This window comes from Muscardinus avellanarius, assembly GCF_963383645.1.
Source record: "Muscardinus avellanarius genome assembly, chromosome: X".
NCBI classification, from domain to species: domain Eukaryota; kingdom Metazoa; phylum Chordata; class Mammalia; order Rodentia; family Gliridae; genus Muscardinus; species Muscardinus avellanarius.
The window spans coordinates 78,169,751-78,185,679 of record NC_137792.1 but is presented as its reverse complement, the minus strand read 5'-3'; the positions used below and the strand labels follow the sequence as shown (position 1 = coordinate 78,185,679).

Sequence of the window (15,929 nt, the reverse complement as noted above, 5' to 3'; positions counted from 1 at the left end):
AAAAATCAGTTCTTAAAATTATCTGGAATAACAAAAAGCCCAGAATATCCAAGGTAGTTCTCAGCAACAAAAACCATGCTGGAGGAATCACAATACCTGACTTCAAACTATACTACAAAGCCATTGTAATAAAAACAGCATGGTACTGGCAAAAAAACAGATACATAGACCAATGGAGTAGAATAGAAGACCCAAAAACAAGTCCACACACTTTCAGCCAATTGATTTTTGACAAAGGGGCCAAAAACATACACTGGAAAAAAGATAGTCTCTTCAACAAATGGTGTTGGCAAAACTGGTTAACCATATATAGTCTTCATCTTTAAGTAGTCTAAAATCAGTAGTCAGTGCTTCTAATATGCTCATTCTAATTTGGATAAAACTAAGGGTCTAAATAATCCACAGAGTGTCCATACATCTTTCAGTTTTATACTATAAAATGTTTAATAATTACTATTACTATTAGCAATAACAGCAGGAATAACAACTTTACTATTGAATGAATTTGAGAGCATAAATCTATATAAAAAACAAAACAAAATACAAACGACTTTAATGTTCGCTGTTTCATACAAACAACCTACAAGATAGATAAGAGAAGAACTTGTATACTACTTTGAATCTCACTTCTGCTTTCTGCCTTCTAGATGACCAGTAACCCCAGTCAGAGCATATTTCTCTGAACTCTGCTATAAGCTAATCTGATAGCCATGGCCCAAGCACATTTTTTTTTAACTTCTTGAGTAATTTCAATGTGCAGGCTGTGTTGAGAATCTCTAACTTTTTTCAATTTGTTAATGATTAAACAATTCCTGCGGCGGCCTCCCGCAGCGCGGCAGGCGGGGGAGCCGGCCCGGCGGGGCGGCGGGCAGGGCCTTCCGCTGCATAGGTCTGCGGACACGCGGGGCCATGGCGACCTTTGTGAGCGAGCTGGAGGCGGCCAAGAAGAACCTGAGCGAGGCGCTGGGCGACAACGTGAAGCAGTACTGGGCCAACTTGAAGCTGTGGTTCAAGCAGAAGACCAGCAAGGAAGAGTTCGACCTGGAGGCCCACAGACTCCTCACACAGGACAACCTGCACTTTCACAACGACTTCCTCCTGGCCATCCTCACCCGCTGTCAGATTTTGGTCTCGACGCCAGAGGGCGCCGGACCCCTGCCCTGGACTGGGGGCTCTGAAGCCAAACCTGGAAAACCCAAGGGCAAGAAGAAGCTTTCTTCTGTTCGCCAGAAATTTGATCATAGATTCCAGCCTCAGAACCCCCTCTCCGGAGCTCAGCAGTTTGTGGCAAAGGACCCCCAAGACGATGACGACGTGAAGCTTTGCTCACACACGCTGATGCTCCCGACACGGGGCCAGCTGGAGGGCAGGATGATCGTGGCGGCCTACGAGCATGGGCTGGACCACGTCACAGAGGAGGCGGTGTCCGCGGTTGTCCACGCTGTCGAGAGTCACCTTAAGGACATCCTGACCTCAGTGGTGTCGAGAAGGAAAGCTTACCGGTTGCGGGATGGCCACTTCAAATACTCCTTTGGCAGCAACGTGACACCACAGCCGTACCTGAAGAACAGCGTGGTAGCCTACAACAGCCTGATAGAGAGCCCCACGGTGTCCTCCGCTGTCTGTGCCGGCCAGCACCCGGTGACGCACCTGGCCCCCCGACGACGCGGAGCAGCAGGCGGCGCTCCTGCTGGCGTGCGCGGGGGACGCCCTGCCCGCACCACTGCCTCCCGTGAGCATGTACGACCTCCTGGAGGCTTTTCAGGTGAACAGGGAGGTCATTTCTACACACACCGTGTATGCCCTCAACATTGAAAGAATCATCATGAAGCTGTGGTACCCGAACCTTGAAGAGCTGCAGCAGGACCAGGTCCACCGGCAGCACCTGGCGGCTAAGGAGGGCCTCCTGCTCTGCTAGGCCAAGGCTAGGGTGCGGCCCACCGCAGGTTTTTTGGTTATGGAAAACTGAGTGTTGTTTGGGTCATTTCAAGGCTGAAGTGTATAGTATACATGTAACCTTTCCTATGGAAATGTGACGTTGAATACACTTTGTGTTGCTGCTGTGAAGCCGTTAGGATGAATCTGATGACGACCTGTGCTTTATATGTGCTCCCGGTTGCGGGAGCAAGCCTTGTGCCTGGAGGCTTAGAGGCCCACGTCTGCATGTAGGGCGCGCAGCACCCTCGAGGACAGAAGCCGCCTCAGCTTGGTGCCCGCGTAGGCAGTGACTCGGGGTGTTCAGCGACATCATCCTCTGTCTGGCGAGTTTAAAATGTATGCCTTTCCTGCAGAGCTGTACACTTGCGTTTTGGTTGAAATAACCCTGCAATGTTAAAAAACAGAAACCTCCTTTAGTGACCAGTTTAATTTTTAGCCACTGAAGTTAGTCCCAAAATTATCCCTGATTTTAACTTCAAAAAGTATGACTGGCAAATGCTGCCCTTAATAGGCCTTTGTTTGATTTAAGACCAAAATCAAGACAAACTTCCTTGAATGCAGTTTACCTTATTTTCACGTGATGAAGCTTTTCTTAAGGTGTTAATATGCCCAGACTGACAGGCACATCGGTTCCTACAGAATGTGTTGTAAGAAACTTTACAAACTGGATTTGCGATCGATAATTCTCCCGTTCCTGTGAAATACCTGCTATTATCCTTCCAAGTGGAGAGGTGAAAATAATTCACATCTGACAGCATTACCGATAACCAACTTTTTTAGAGATATGTTGCTTTTTACTGAAGAACAAGTGTCGATGGGTAGGTTAGAATGTATAGATGGGTGTGTAAAGAGCTGATTGTGGATGTATTGATATACATGGCCCACAGATCTGGGTCAGTGTATTTGATTTTGTACTTTAATTGTGACAAATAAATGTTTGGGAGAAAAAAATGATAAAACAATTCATAAAATTTGAGTATCAACAGGTGCCTTTGGGAAAACACTTCATTTATTCATATTTTACAGTGTATTAGAATCACCTAGAGAGTTTCTCAAAGTAGTCTACATTCTAAAAAATCTGATCTTATGAGTTAGTATCTGCATTTCCAACAAACTCATAGATGATGTCATAGACTAATTCTTAAAGGACCATGGACATACATCAAATAAGTAAGTCTTGTGATATGAATCTTTAGATTTTTTCAGCAAGCCATCTGAGGATATTTGGTACAGAAGGGTAGATTTGGTCCTATCTAGTTCTGTCAATAAATCTTAATCCATAAAATATACGATCAGCATTTTCAGCTACATAATGTTTAGTTGCCTATAGAGAAACCCCAAAATAACAGTAGTTTAAATGCACAAGCATTTATTCTTTCATATAAAAGAAAGAATCTGATAGGTATTTGAAAGGTAGTATGGTAGTATGGTACAAAATGAGATAATTGATGATCTAAAATTCCTGTATATTTTGGATCCACCAGTCTTCATCCATGGCTTGTTCTCCAAGGTCACATTATGTTCTTATATCACTGCTAGAAACCTAAACATTACATTTATACTAAAAAATGTAGGGAGTGATTTTTGAAATATCAGGGAGGGTTATTTTCTCATCTATTTGTCCTTATCATTGTTCAAAGCTTAATCACATGGATATGTCCACCTACCAAAAGTTTATATATCATAAATAAATCATTATAATCCAATGAATGGACCAAAAGCTATAGATTAAAGATGCTGATTCTTCTATTTCTAAAAAAAAGTAAAAATTGTTCTCCCTAGGATACTTGAATAAATTTATCAAAGAAAGGAGGAATACCTTTTTAAGAGCTGTTCCATTAAAAGTTTTTTCTTTCCCTAGGCACACAGAGAGACTAAAACTCCTAGCCTTCTTCGCTATTATTGTGGTCATATTGACAAAAATATAGCCAGGAGAATATAAGCAGACACTGGAAATTTTTGCTCATCAATTGCCCGAATTACTGGGCAACTTTCTTTCACATGGTGGCCCCAAAATTTAGGTTTCTTTTGTCTTGTGGTTTTATCATTCCCTGAAGCCTCATCAGAAATATCGAATTAACAAATGGAAAGGAATAGTGGATGTTAATGAAGATAACCTTTTATTAAAATATTATCCCAGTATTGGCAGGCATTTATTCTGCTTATATTCTCCTGGCTATATTTTTGTCAATATGACCACAACAATAGCGAAGAAGGCTAGGAGTTGTAGTCTCTCTGTGTGCCTAGGGAAAGAAAAAACTTTTAATGGAACAGCTCTTAAAAAGGTATTGCTCCTTTCTTTGATAAATTTATTCAAGTATCCTAGGGAGAACAATTTTTACTTTTTTTTAGAAATAGAAGAATCAGCATCTTTACATAAATTAAAGGAAAATAGTTAGAGGAAATAAATAAACTAGAAAGCCTGATTAAAAATGTCAACTCATTTCTCTTACAGTAAATTCTATAATTAAGAATTAGACATTGGACATTGAAGAAATACACTATCTAAAGTGACAGCTATAATTTGAGGCAGATGATGTAGAATATTTGAGAAAATGTAAAGGAGCTAAGCCTGCTTTAGACTACCTCATTTTGATGACAATTACCACCACAACAGCCACAGACCTCTCTTAACCATATTAAGCAAACAGTATTTCAAACAGAAATAAAATCTTAACATGTTAGGAATTAAAAATTATCTCTCAATAATCACACTAAATGTAAATGGACTCAATTCCCTAATAAAAAGACATAAAGTGGCAAAATGGATTAAAAACCAGAATCTATCCATCTGCTGCTTACAAGAAACACACTTTACAAGTAAAGATAGTAACAAACTCAGGGTAAAGGGCTAGAGCAAGGTAATTCATGTTAAGTAGCCATCCTAACACATGTGAAGTACTATTTCACTATAGGTTTTATTTGTATTTCCTTCATTATTTTTTATATTATGATAATGATGAGTGATATTCATGAGTTTATTGGTCATTTAAAAATCTTTGGAGATTCATTTTCTATTTCAGTCTTTTACCTATTTCTAAATTGTGTTTTTTGCTTTTATTGTTGATAGTTTTTAGGATTTCTATTTGAAATATTAATATACTTTCAAATAAAGCATTTGGAAATATTTTATCCTGTTCTATAAGTAACTTTTAATTCTGTTCACATTGTCTTTGGATATACAATAATTTTCTATTTTTATGAAGTTTGTTTATTATTTTGTTGCCTGTGCCTTTGAAATCATATCAAAGAAATTCCTGCCAATTTCAATGTTATAAAGTTTTATGACCCAGGTTTTCTTCTAAAAGTTTATAGTCTTAAGACTGACATTTACATTTTTCATCTATTTTGAGTTAATATTTGTATATGGTGTTAGGTAAGGGTCCAATTTTTTATTTTTCATGTAATTATTTTTCAACAATATTTAGTGAAAATATTATTATTTCCTTCACCAAATGTTCTTGGAAACCTTGTCAAAAATAGCTGGACCATATATGGAAGAATTTATTTCTAGGCATTTTATTTCACTCCACTGGTTTATATATCTTCCTTTATAGCAGTACTACACTGTTTTGATTATTGTAGCTTTACAAGGTTTGAAATCAGAAAATATACATCTTATAGCTGTGTTCTTTTTAGATATTCTTTTGGGTATTTCGAGTTTATATTTCATGTTAGGATAGATTTTTTTTTCTTTATTTATTTTTATTGGTGCAATATATTCATACATCATAATGGTATAAAGAAAATACTTTTGTAGACATACATGCACATATCACCCAGTTAGCCCCTACCCAATCCCCACCCATTCCCTCCCCATCCCTCCTTCCCATGCTTGGCTTAGTTGTTGACATCTAGTTTTATAGCAATTTATCCAATATTAATGATGTTAATCTCACATAACTGTTTCATTTGTCTGATACCAAGCTTTTGATGACTTAAAGATAACATTTCAATATTTCTTTTTGCTTTCTTTCTTACCAGAGAATATTTTTTTCTTTTTTTTTAGGTGAGACTATCATACATTTATTTATTTATTTTTCAGAAAAAAATCTATCCTGATATGGAATATGGACTCTAGATACCCAAAACAATCTCGAAGAAGAACAAAGCTAGAAGATGTATATTTTCTGATTTCAAACCATATAAAGCTACAATAATTGAAACAGTGTAGTACTGTTCTAAAGGCAGATATATAAACCATTGGAGTTAAATAAAAGCCTAGAGATAAATTCTTCCATATATTGTCAAGTTATTTTTGACAAGGTTTCCACAAACATTTGGTGGAGGAAATAATTTTTAACTAAATATTGTTGAAAAATAATTATTACATGAAAAAGAATAAAATTGGATCCTTACCTAACACATATACAAATATTAACTCAAAATAGATAAAAGACCTAAACATAAATCTTTCTTTTTTCGTTTTGTTTCTAAATTTTTGTATTCAGTTTCAAAAAAGATTTCTTGTTTAAGGCGCCAACATTACAAAATATTTTTACCATGAACTTCAGGGTAAAATCCCTAAATTATTATATAAACGTATATGTGTATACAAAATATATACACATAGATATTTTGCAGTACTGGGGATGGAACCAGGGACATCCCAAGGCTATCAAGCACTCTCCCACTGAGCTGCAGATTCCCCTGCATTTGTTCTATTTTTTAATGCCAAGTATTCATTTTTTTGAGCTTGTAATTAAAGTTCAGAATGCCATCTCTATTTGGAGGAAGAAAAATGCTGTTGATATTTATAATAATTCCTGACAATTTTGTTCTTTTAGCATGAATTTTATCTCCATTATGATTTTAATGGATTCCTTGTTGCTGTTTTTTTTTTCATGACCTATTTTCAAGAGCTTCATAACATAGCCTGCTCTCAGTGTTGGTGATTTCTGTAGTGTGGAAGAGTCTTTAAGTCACCGTGAAACAGGTTAGTTGGTTATCACTTAGTCTAGAAATGTTTAACTGGTTTCAAAATCATTTGGTTACAACATTCATAGATTTAACTTCTATTTTCATTCTTTTAAAGCTATGACTTTCATGAGTTTGCTGTGTTCTCCAGACTGAGAATTAAACTTCATTCTGCTCTGACACCGTTGTTATTTTTCTTTGTTGCCTCCACCTGCTATAGAGAATTCGTGTGTCCAGGGAAGAGGCGTTCTTGGGGGCCGGAGAGTCCAGTGGTCCCTCCTCTCCCTCCTCCTCCATGAGAAGTTAGAAGCAATTTTGACAGGTCCCAGTCCTGCTCGGCTCTCATGCTCACTCGGGGTCCATGGGTGGGTTTTGCCTTCTCCCTCTTCCTGGGCCTGCGGCCTGTGTACTGGCCGCTGTCCTGCAGCCCTCGCCCAGGCCGTTGGGGCTCTTCCGGTGCTGGCCAGGGTGTGGGCGGGGTGCGGGCGGGGTGGGGGTGGGCACCGATGGGAGCCCCTGCGGCTTGGGGCCGGAAGCCGGGGTGGCAGCGCCAAGCCCGCTCCCTCTCCTCCGCCAGCACCCACCCGGCCTTTGTACGTGCTCTGCGGCGTGTGAACGCGCCCCAAATATAAATCTTAATACTATAAACTTTTAGAAGAAAATCTGGGTCATAAAACCTCACAACATTGAAATTGGCAGTGATTTCTTGGATATGATTTCAATGGCACAGACAACAAAAGAGTAAACAAACTCCCTAAAAAATAAAATATTGTATATCCAAAGACAATGTAAACAGAGTTAAAAGTTACTGATAGAATGGGATAAAATATTTCCAAATGCTATATCTGAAGGTATATTAATATTCCAACTAGAAATCCTAAAAATTAGCAACAATAAAAGCAAACAATACAATTTAGAGATATGTAAAAGACTAACATAAATAATGAATCATAACCAATCTTAGTTGTGTGTTGGATGGAACATCTTGTTTCTCTGGTTCTGGTGTGTGTTACCTATTTCTCCTTTGTAGTTAATCTCTGAGTATTTTCTCTAGCGCTGGTTTTGAAGACATAAATTCCTTCAGTTTCTGTTTGTCATGGAAGCTTCTTATTTCCCCATCTAATTTGATAGAAAGTTTTGCTGGGTAGGATTTTTTTGGCTGGAAGTTGTTTTCTTTCAGAGTTTGGAATATGTTACTCCAAGCCCTTCTGGCTCTCATGACTTGGTTTGGGAAGTCTGGAATGATTGTAATTGGTTTGCCTCTGAATGTCACTTGGCCCTTTGTTTTTGTTGCCTTTAAGATTCTCTGCTTGGCTTCCACATTGGTCATTTTGACAATTATGTGGTGTGGGGATCCTCTTCTCCGATCCTGTCTAAAGGGAGTTCTATAAGTTTCCTGGACCTGTGTATCGACCTCTTGCTATATGCTTGGAAAATTTTCTGCTATTACTTCCTTGAAGATTGTTGATCCCTTTGGTTTCACCTTCTTTTCCCTCCTCTATTCCAATTATTCTTAGGTTAGCTCTCTTAAAATGGGCCCATATTTCTTCAATGTCAGACTTCTGCTGTCTGATTTTTTTTCTAAATTAAAAACTATGCGTTCATTTTTGGAGTGATCATCTTCTAGGAGCAAGATTATATTCTCCATGTGGTCTAATCAGTTGTTTGTACTTTGAATTGAGGCCTTTACTTCATTAATTGCATCTCTTTTTGGCTCTCTCTGAGTTCTTTTCGAAACACCTATATTATTTCTATAGTTATTTTTCTGATTTGATCTTCTAGAAATCTCTGAATTTCTGTTTTATCGGGTTCTGATGTTGTGGGGTTGTGGGCATTCATTGCTCCATTGTTATTCCTCTTTCCCATGATTTGGAAGTTTGTGCCTTCTCTGGGTTCTTCCCTTGTGTCACTATAACTTCATTTAAGGTGCTCTGGATCTCGAGTCTCTGGTATATCAGTCACCACTACTCCTTTACTGGGTTGTATTGCAGAGTCTCAGACCCTGGGAGTCAATCGAGGCTGCTTTAGACCATGGGGGGGGGTGCCAGGTTGGACATTCTCCTATGGTGTGATATCTCTACCACCGCCACTCCCCCATTAGGTCAAGTCCCAGGGAGTAGAGTACTGGGATTTCTCCTCTAGGGGCCACAATTTGACTCACTGTTGAGTGTGCAGATGGAGCTGTAGTGGACTCGGTGAATTCGCTGCTGCTGCCGCTGGTGGCAATATGGCACCGCTACTATGCCCTCGGCCATGAGGTTGGCGTATTTCTTCTCTGGTTTTCAGCTCTGCTCTGAGTCCCTGCAGGATGTGCTGAGCCCAGCCTCTGGGAGCTTAAGATGCTCCCTGCACTGAAAAATCTGCCGATTTACTCCCAGCTGATCCGTAGCGGCTCACCTTGGCTCACTGTCCGCCATTCCTCTCTGGAGCCTGGTGGGCTGTAGAGTGCATTGGTCTGGTGCCTACCAATGAGCTCGCCGCTGCTGCCGGCAGTAAGGCGCTGATGCCACATCCTTGGGCGTGAGGCCGGCTTATCTCCTCTCTGGTTCCGAGCTCAGTTATGTGTTCCCCTCCTCTCCGGAGCCTGGTGCTGCAAGGGAAAATGGCGCCCAGTGCTTCATATCGCGACTCCGGCTGCAGCACTGCGGTCTGGTTTCTTTCTGGTGTCTCGTTTTTCCAGCCCTCTTTTTCTCTGTCCCTTGTAATTACATTTTTTGTTTCTCTGCTGATAGTGTTTTCTGGCTATGAAAGGCACTGATTTTGTGGTAATAGAGATTGGTTGTTAGCGGGTTTGTAAGCCCCACTTTTCTCTGTCACCATCTTCCCAGAAGTCCCTCTTTCCATCTTCTAAGATCTTCTTCCATTTCTTTTTTTAGTGCTTCTACAATAAGTTTTTTACTTCCCTGGTAAGTATTCCTAAGTATTTTTTTTTTTTTTTTTGGTGGAAGGTCCTGAGTGAAAGTATATTCTGGATTTCTTTTTCAGTGGATTTATGGTTGGTGTACAGAAAAGCTTCTAATTTTTAAGATTGATTTTGTATCCAGATACTTTGCTGAGTTTGTTGATCAGTTTTATAAGCTTTTTGGTTGAGTTTATTGGTTTTCTAAATATAATATGTCATTTGCAAATAGTGAAAGTTTGAGTTCTTCTTTCCCTAATTGTACTCCTTTGATTTCCTTTTCTGGCCTTATTTTTCTGGCTAGTGTCTCTAGTACTATATTCAAGAGAAGTAGTGATAATGGGCATCCTTGTCTTGTTCCTGATTTTAGGGGTAATTCTTAAAGTTTTTCCCCATTTAGTATGATATTGGCTGTGGTTTTATTGTAGATTGCCTTTATTATGTTGAGGTATTTTCCTTCTATTCTGATTCTCTGCATTGCTTTTATCATGAATGGATTTTGGATTTTATCAAAGTTTTTTTCAGCATCTATTGAAGTGATCATGTGATGTTTATCTTTGGTTATGTTTATATGATGAATTACATGGATTTATTTTTGTATGTTGAATTAGCCTTGCATACCTGGGATGAAGCCTACCTGGTCATGTTCTATAATTTTCTTGGTGTGGTTTAGGATGCATGTTGCTAGTATTTTGTTTAGCAGTTTTGAGTCCAAGTTCCTCAGAGATATAGGCCTATAGTTTTCTTTCCTTGAACTATCTTTATTTGGTTTTGGTATTAGTGTGATGTTGGCTTTATAAAATGTTTTTGGGAGAGTCTGTTTCTCTCTATTTCATGAAATAGATTGAAGAGGATAGGGATTAGGTCTTCTATAAGGGATTATAATATTCACTTGGGAAGCCATCTGGTCCTGGGCTTTTCTTTGATGATAAGGTCTTTATTGCTGTTTCAATCTCTTTGATTTCTGTTGGTTGGTTTAAGTTTTCTATGTCTTCTCGACTTAGTTTAGGAAGGTTGTATTTATCTAGAAAGTTGTCAGTTTCCTCCAGATTTTCCATTTTGTTGGAGTATAGTTTTTCAAAGTAATTTCTGACAATCCTCTGGATTTCTACACTGTCCATTGTGATATCTTCTTTTTCATCTCTTAACTTCAAACTTTAGATTGGTTTGCTCTTTTTTTGTAGTTAGATTGGCAAGTGGTTTATCTATTTTCTTAATTTTTTTTTGAGGAACCAGGTTTTGGTTTTGTTGATTTTTTGTATCATTTTTTATTCTCTATTTTATTTATTTCTGCACTGATTTTAACAATTTCCTGTCTTCTAATGGCTTTTCAGGTTAGGTTGTTTTTGATTTACAAGAGCTTTGAGGTGTGTCATTAAGTTATTTGGCGATTTTCTGTCTTTCTTATGTGAGCAGTCAGTGCTATAAATTTCCCTTTTAATACTGCCTTTAATGTGTCCCAGAGGTTTTGATAAGTTGTATCTCTATTTTCATTTGTTTCTAGAAATTTCTTAATTTCACCCTTTACTTCTTCTATGACTCATTCTTTATTAAGAAGTGTGGTGTTCAGTCTCTATATGTTTATGTGGTTTCTCTGAGTCTGTCTTCTTATAGTTGATTTCAAACAATAAACAATTGCTTAGACCACATGGAGAGTAGAATCTCACTACTAGAAGATGATCACTCCAAAAATGAACAAATATGTTCATAACATAGAAAAATCAATTTGACAGCAGAAATTAGACATTGAAGAAATTGGGCCCCTTTAAAAAGATGCAACTTAAAAAATTATTGGCATAGAGGAGGGAAAGGAAGGTGAAACCAAGGGGCATGATAATCTTTTCAAAGAAGTAATATCTGAAAATTTTCCAAACATTGAGCAAGAAATTGATACACAGGTACAGGAAACTTATAGAACCCTCTTTAGACAAGATCAGAGAAAAGAATCTCCATGCTATATAATAGTCAAAATGACTAAAGTAGAAGCCAAAGAGAATCTTAAAGGCAACAAAAACAAAAGACAGAGTGACCTTCAGAGGGAAGCCAATAAGAATCACCCAGACTTCCCAAACCAAGTCATGAAAGCCAGAAGGGCCTGGAGTAGCATATTCCAAACTCCGCAAGAAAATATCTTGCAGCCAATAATTTCTTACCCAGCAAAATTATCTCTCAAACGAGATGGGGAAATAAAATTATTTCATGACAAACAGAAGCTCAAGGAATTTATTTCTTCAAAACCAGCACTAGAGAAAATACTCAAAGAGATTAACTACAGAGAAGAAACAAGAAATACAAGACAGAACCAAAGAAACAAGAATTTTTATCCAACAGACAAGTAAGAAGAGAAGAACAAACAGTATTTCAAACAAAAATAAAATCTCAACATGTCAGGAATTTAAAATCATCTCTCAATAATCACACTGAATGTAAATGGCCTTTACTTCAAAGATTGCATCTTTTATTCTGTTCAGACTCTCTCTAAATTCTTTTCAGAATTCCTGTATGAATCCTGATTTGACTTTCTGGAGATATCTGCTTGTTCTGTGTTTTCAGATTCTGTAAATGTGGACTTGTGGGAGCTCATTGGACCTTTGTTCTTCCTCCTTTACATGATATCAGATGTTTGCCTTTGTTTCTTTTGGTATATTTCCCTAAGTTTCTAGATGTCTGGAGGTATATCTGAGGGGAGCTTATATTGTATTTAATAGTGAAGATTGAGGAAGGAGGGCAGTGCAGGAGTGAACGTAAGAATGGGGTAAAATCTCAGTTAGAGTCGAATAGAGTGAAAGTATGTATTTTGTAGAGCAGAATATACTAGGGATTAGAGGCAGTAAGGATGAAGTAATATTTTGGTAATCAATGTAGAATTCATGGTATAATGATATAAAGTGGATTTTATACAAGACAGGGGAGGGATAGAAAGCAGGAGGAAGATAGGAAAGGGACAGTAAGAGAAGGGTTGGTTTGTACAAAGAAAGAATATTTGGAGATGGTTTAGGAATAGGTTAAAAATAAAAAGCAGTCCAAAATATAAACAACAATAAAACCAATCAGGTATACACACTCATATACAATAAAAATGAACAAACAACAAAAACACACACAAAAAACCCCTCAAAACCAATACAAGAGCAAAACAAAAAAAGAAAAAAAGAAAAAGAAGAAAACAACCTCCACTACAATTTAATGCAGGTCTACAATTAAATGTCTATTTATCAGATAGATCTGCTGCAGTCTCACTGTGCAGAAACTGAGTACTGCCTGTCTCCTTCTTATTGTGGGTTTGGTTTTCTGTGATTTTCTCACTTTATGTAGATGGCTGATACTGTTTGGGCTGTTTTATGTGCTATGCACAGGTCACTCTCATGCTTTCCACCAGTATGGAGACTAGATATCTACCTGCCAGTTCTGGTGACGCTTACTTCTGAGACAAAACTCATTGTTGGAGAATCTGATATCTGCAGCTAGTGCTGGTATGGTTTTGCTTCCCACTCACCCCAAATGAGAGGTCTGTGTTGGTCCCTGAGATTTGAGTAAATGGGTCTAGCTAAATTTTTTCTGCCCCTTTTTCTTTTTTTAATTTATTTTTATTGGTGCATTGTAATCATATATCACATTGGAATACAATACTTGAGAGGATATACAAGCACATATCATCCAATTAGCCCTCATCCAGTCCCCATTCCATTCCCTCCCCCTCCCTCAATCCCATGCTTGTTTGGTGATTAACGTTGATACATTTCTTTATGTACCTCCTGCGTTTAAAAGAGGCTCCATCCTCCCCTATTCCATACCCTCTGATGGGTCACCTTAATTGCTTCACTATATGGCCCTTTCTATAGCTTGACCTCTTCCAGTTTCCTCTTTCTTCCTAGTTATTGCTGATTAGGAAAAGCATTTGGTTTTCATTTTCTGTGATATTTCTCTGTGCATGCCGTGTTGCAAGTATCGATCACACTATTGACGTCCCCAGTAGTGGCCTGGCTACCCGGTGGACTGATCCAGACCTCGCTGGCTCAAGCAGCAGCCTTGCCTCATGGTAGGCCCTGATTCTGGTCTTGCTGGCCCCGACACAGGCCTAACCCCTCAGCTGGCTCTGATCCTGGCCTCGGTGGCTCCAGCACTGGCCTAGCCTCAAGGCAGGCTCCGATCCAAGCCTCAGAGGCCTCAGTAGCAGCCCCTCACGGCAGTCTCCAATGTCAGAGCGCTGGCCCCAGCACCAGCCTAACTCCTCGGCAGGCTCCTATCACGGCCTCGAAGGCCCCAGCTCCAGCCTTGCCTCACGGCAGGCTTCGTTCCCCGCCTCACTGGCCCCGGCACTGTCCTAACCCCTTGACAGGCTCAGATCCCGGCCTAGGAGGCCCCAGCACCAGCCTTGCCTCATGGCAGGCTCCGATGCTGGCCACTGGCCCCAGCATTGGCCTAACACTTCGGCAGGCTCAGATCACGGCCTCGGAGGCCCCAGCATCGGTCTTGCCTCGTGGTAGGCTCCAATCCTGGCCGCTGGCCCCAGCATCAGCCTAACAATTCAGCAGGCTCTGATCCCAGCCTCAGAGGCCCCAGCAGCGGCCTTGCCTCATGGCAGGCTCCAATCCTGGCCGCTGGCCCCAGCATCAGCCTAACAATTCAGCAGGCTCTGATCCCAGCCTCAGAGGCCCCAGCAGCGGCCTTGCCTCATGGCAGGCTCTGATCCTGGCCTCGCTGGCCCCGGCACCCGCCTAACCCCGCAGCAGGCTCCGATCCTGGCCTCAGAGGCCCGAGTAGTGGCCTTGCCTCCTGGCAGGCTCCGATGCCGGCCGTTGGCCCCAGCACTGGCCTAACCCCTTGGCAGGCTCTGATCCCAGCCATTTGTCCCACATTCTTGAGGGTCCTTGGTGGTAGCATTCTGCCTCTGGGGTTATTACTTCAAAGGTTCCAGGTGTAATGCATAAGATATCTGCCTCCCCTGATTACTGACCACTGCCATTGCCACTGCCTCCACCATTTAAAATCTTTCCCAAGCTCTTTTTCCACTCTGAATGTTGTCCAGTGTTCCTAAGCATGTACGACGGTAGCATTCGAAATTTGATGTAATCTCTCCAAAAAAAATAAGGTTGGTAGGATCCAATTTCTGCTTCTCCTAAATACAAGTCTCCACTGCCATCGCAGAGACCACTTTCAACACCACCTTTATCCTAGGTCTCTGCTAAACTGTCTCCTTACAGGTGATGTCTAAGATTCATAACAATGTAGAGAAGAAGCAGTCCACCTTCGCAGGGAATTTTTTCAAAAATTCCAGTTTATTTGGGTAAGTTTTGTCTGCATTTCCAGTATCTTGGCATCCGCCATGGCCTTCTTGACTCCTCTCCCCCTCTCCGATATTTTTCTTTTTTCTATTTCTTTTCCTTTTTTTTTTTTTTAATAAGAGAAGACAGTATGTGTGGTTTGAGGAGGTTGTGGGATCAGGCACTCAGTAACACTGTGACCCACGTCTGGTTTCCCCAGGGGTCCAGTGTGCTCCCCACAACTCCGCCTGGGGCCCAGAGTCCTGCGACCTGGGCCCGGGCTCTTCCAGGGGTCCAGCGTGCTCTGCCTGACCCCCGCCCGGGACCCAGGGCCTTGCAACTGGGCCCCAGTTTCTCCAGTGGTCTGGCGTGCTCTGCACAATCCCACCTGCTGCCCAGAGTCCTGTGACCCGGGCCCTGGCTCTTCTGGGGTCCTGCGTGCCCTGCCTGACCCCCGCACAGTATCCAGGGTCTTAATACCGACCCTCCCCCCCTTTTCTGCTGATCAAAGTCTGATACTGTCAGGGCTTCTGTTATGTCCAACAGGAGCCTCTTCTCTCACTTTATCCTTTCCGTATGTGGAAGTCACAGACCTGAGCTGTGTGAGTCCCTAGGGACAAGTTGCTGAGCAATCCCTTTTGAGATGCAAATCACTTACACTGTAGGAGCTGCCAGGCTGGGTCTATGAGGGAGCATGGAAGGCTGGGCTATGGGCTGTAGCATTTGGTTAATGATGTTGATGACATCACATCTGCGCTGTGAGAGTTGCGGGAGCTGAACTCTTCTCAGGTTCCCTCTGTGGAGTGTTTAGTTCTTTGGAAGTTGTAGAAGGTCTATGCACAAGCTGGCTAACAGCTGATGGGTTTGCTGTCTCTCTCTTTAAATCCTGGTCTCTGGCATGCGGTGTTGTG

The 15,929-nt window shown here is 40.7% G+C and overlaps 1 pseudogene across 1 annotated transcript; it reads left to right on the top strand.

Moving 5' to 3' along the window:
* Nucleotides 1-909: 909 nt before the first annotated feature.
* Nucleotides 910-1,918, top strand: LOC308279299 (transcriptional adapter 1-like; annotated as a pseudogene). The gene has a single exon. The product of its transcript is annotated as a transcriptional adapter 1-like (transcript).
* The last annotated feature ends 14,011 nt before the right edge of the window (nt 1,919-15,929 follow it).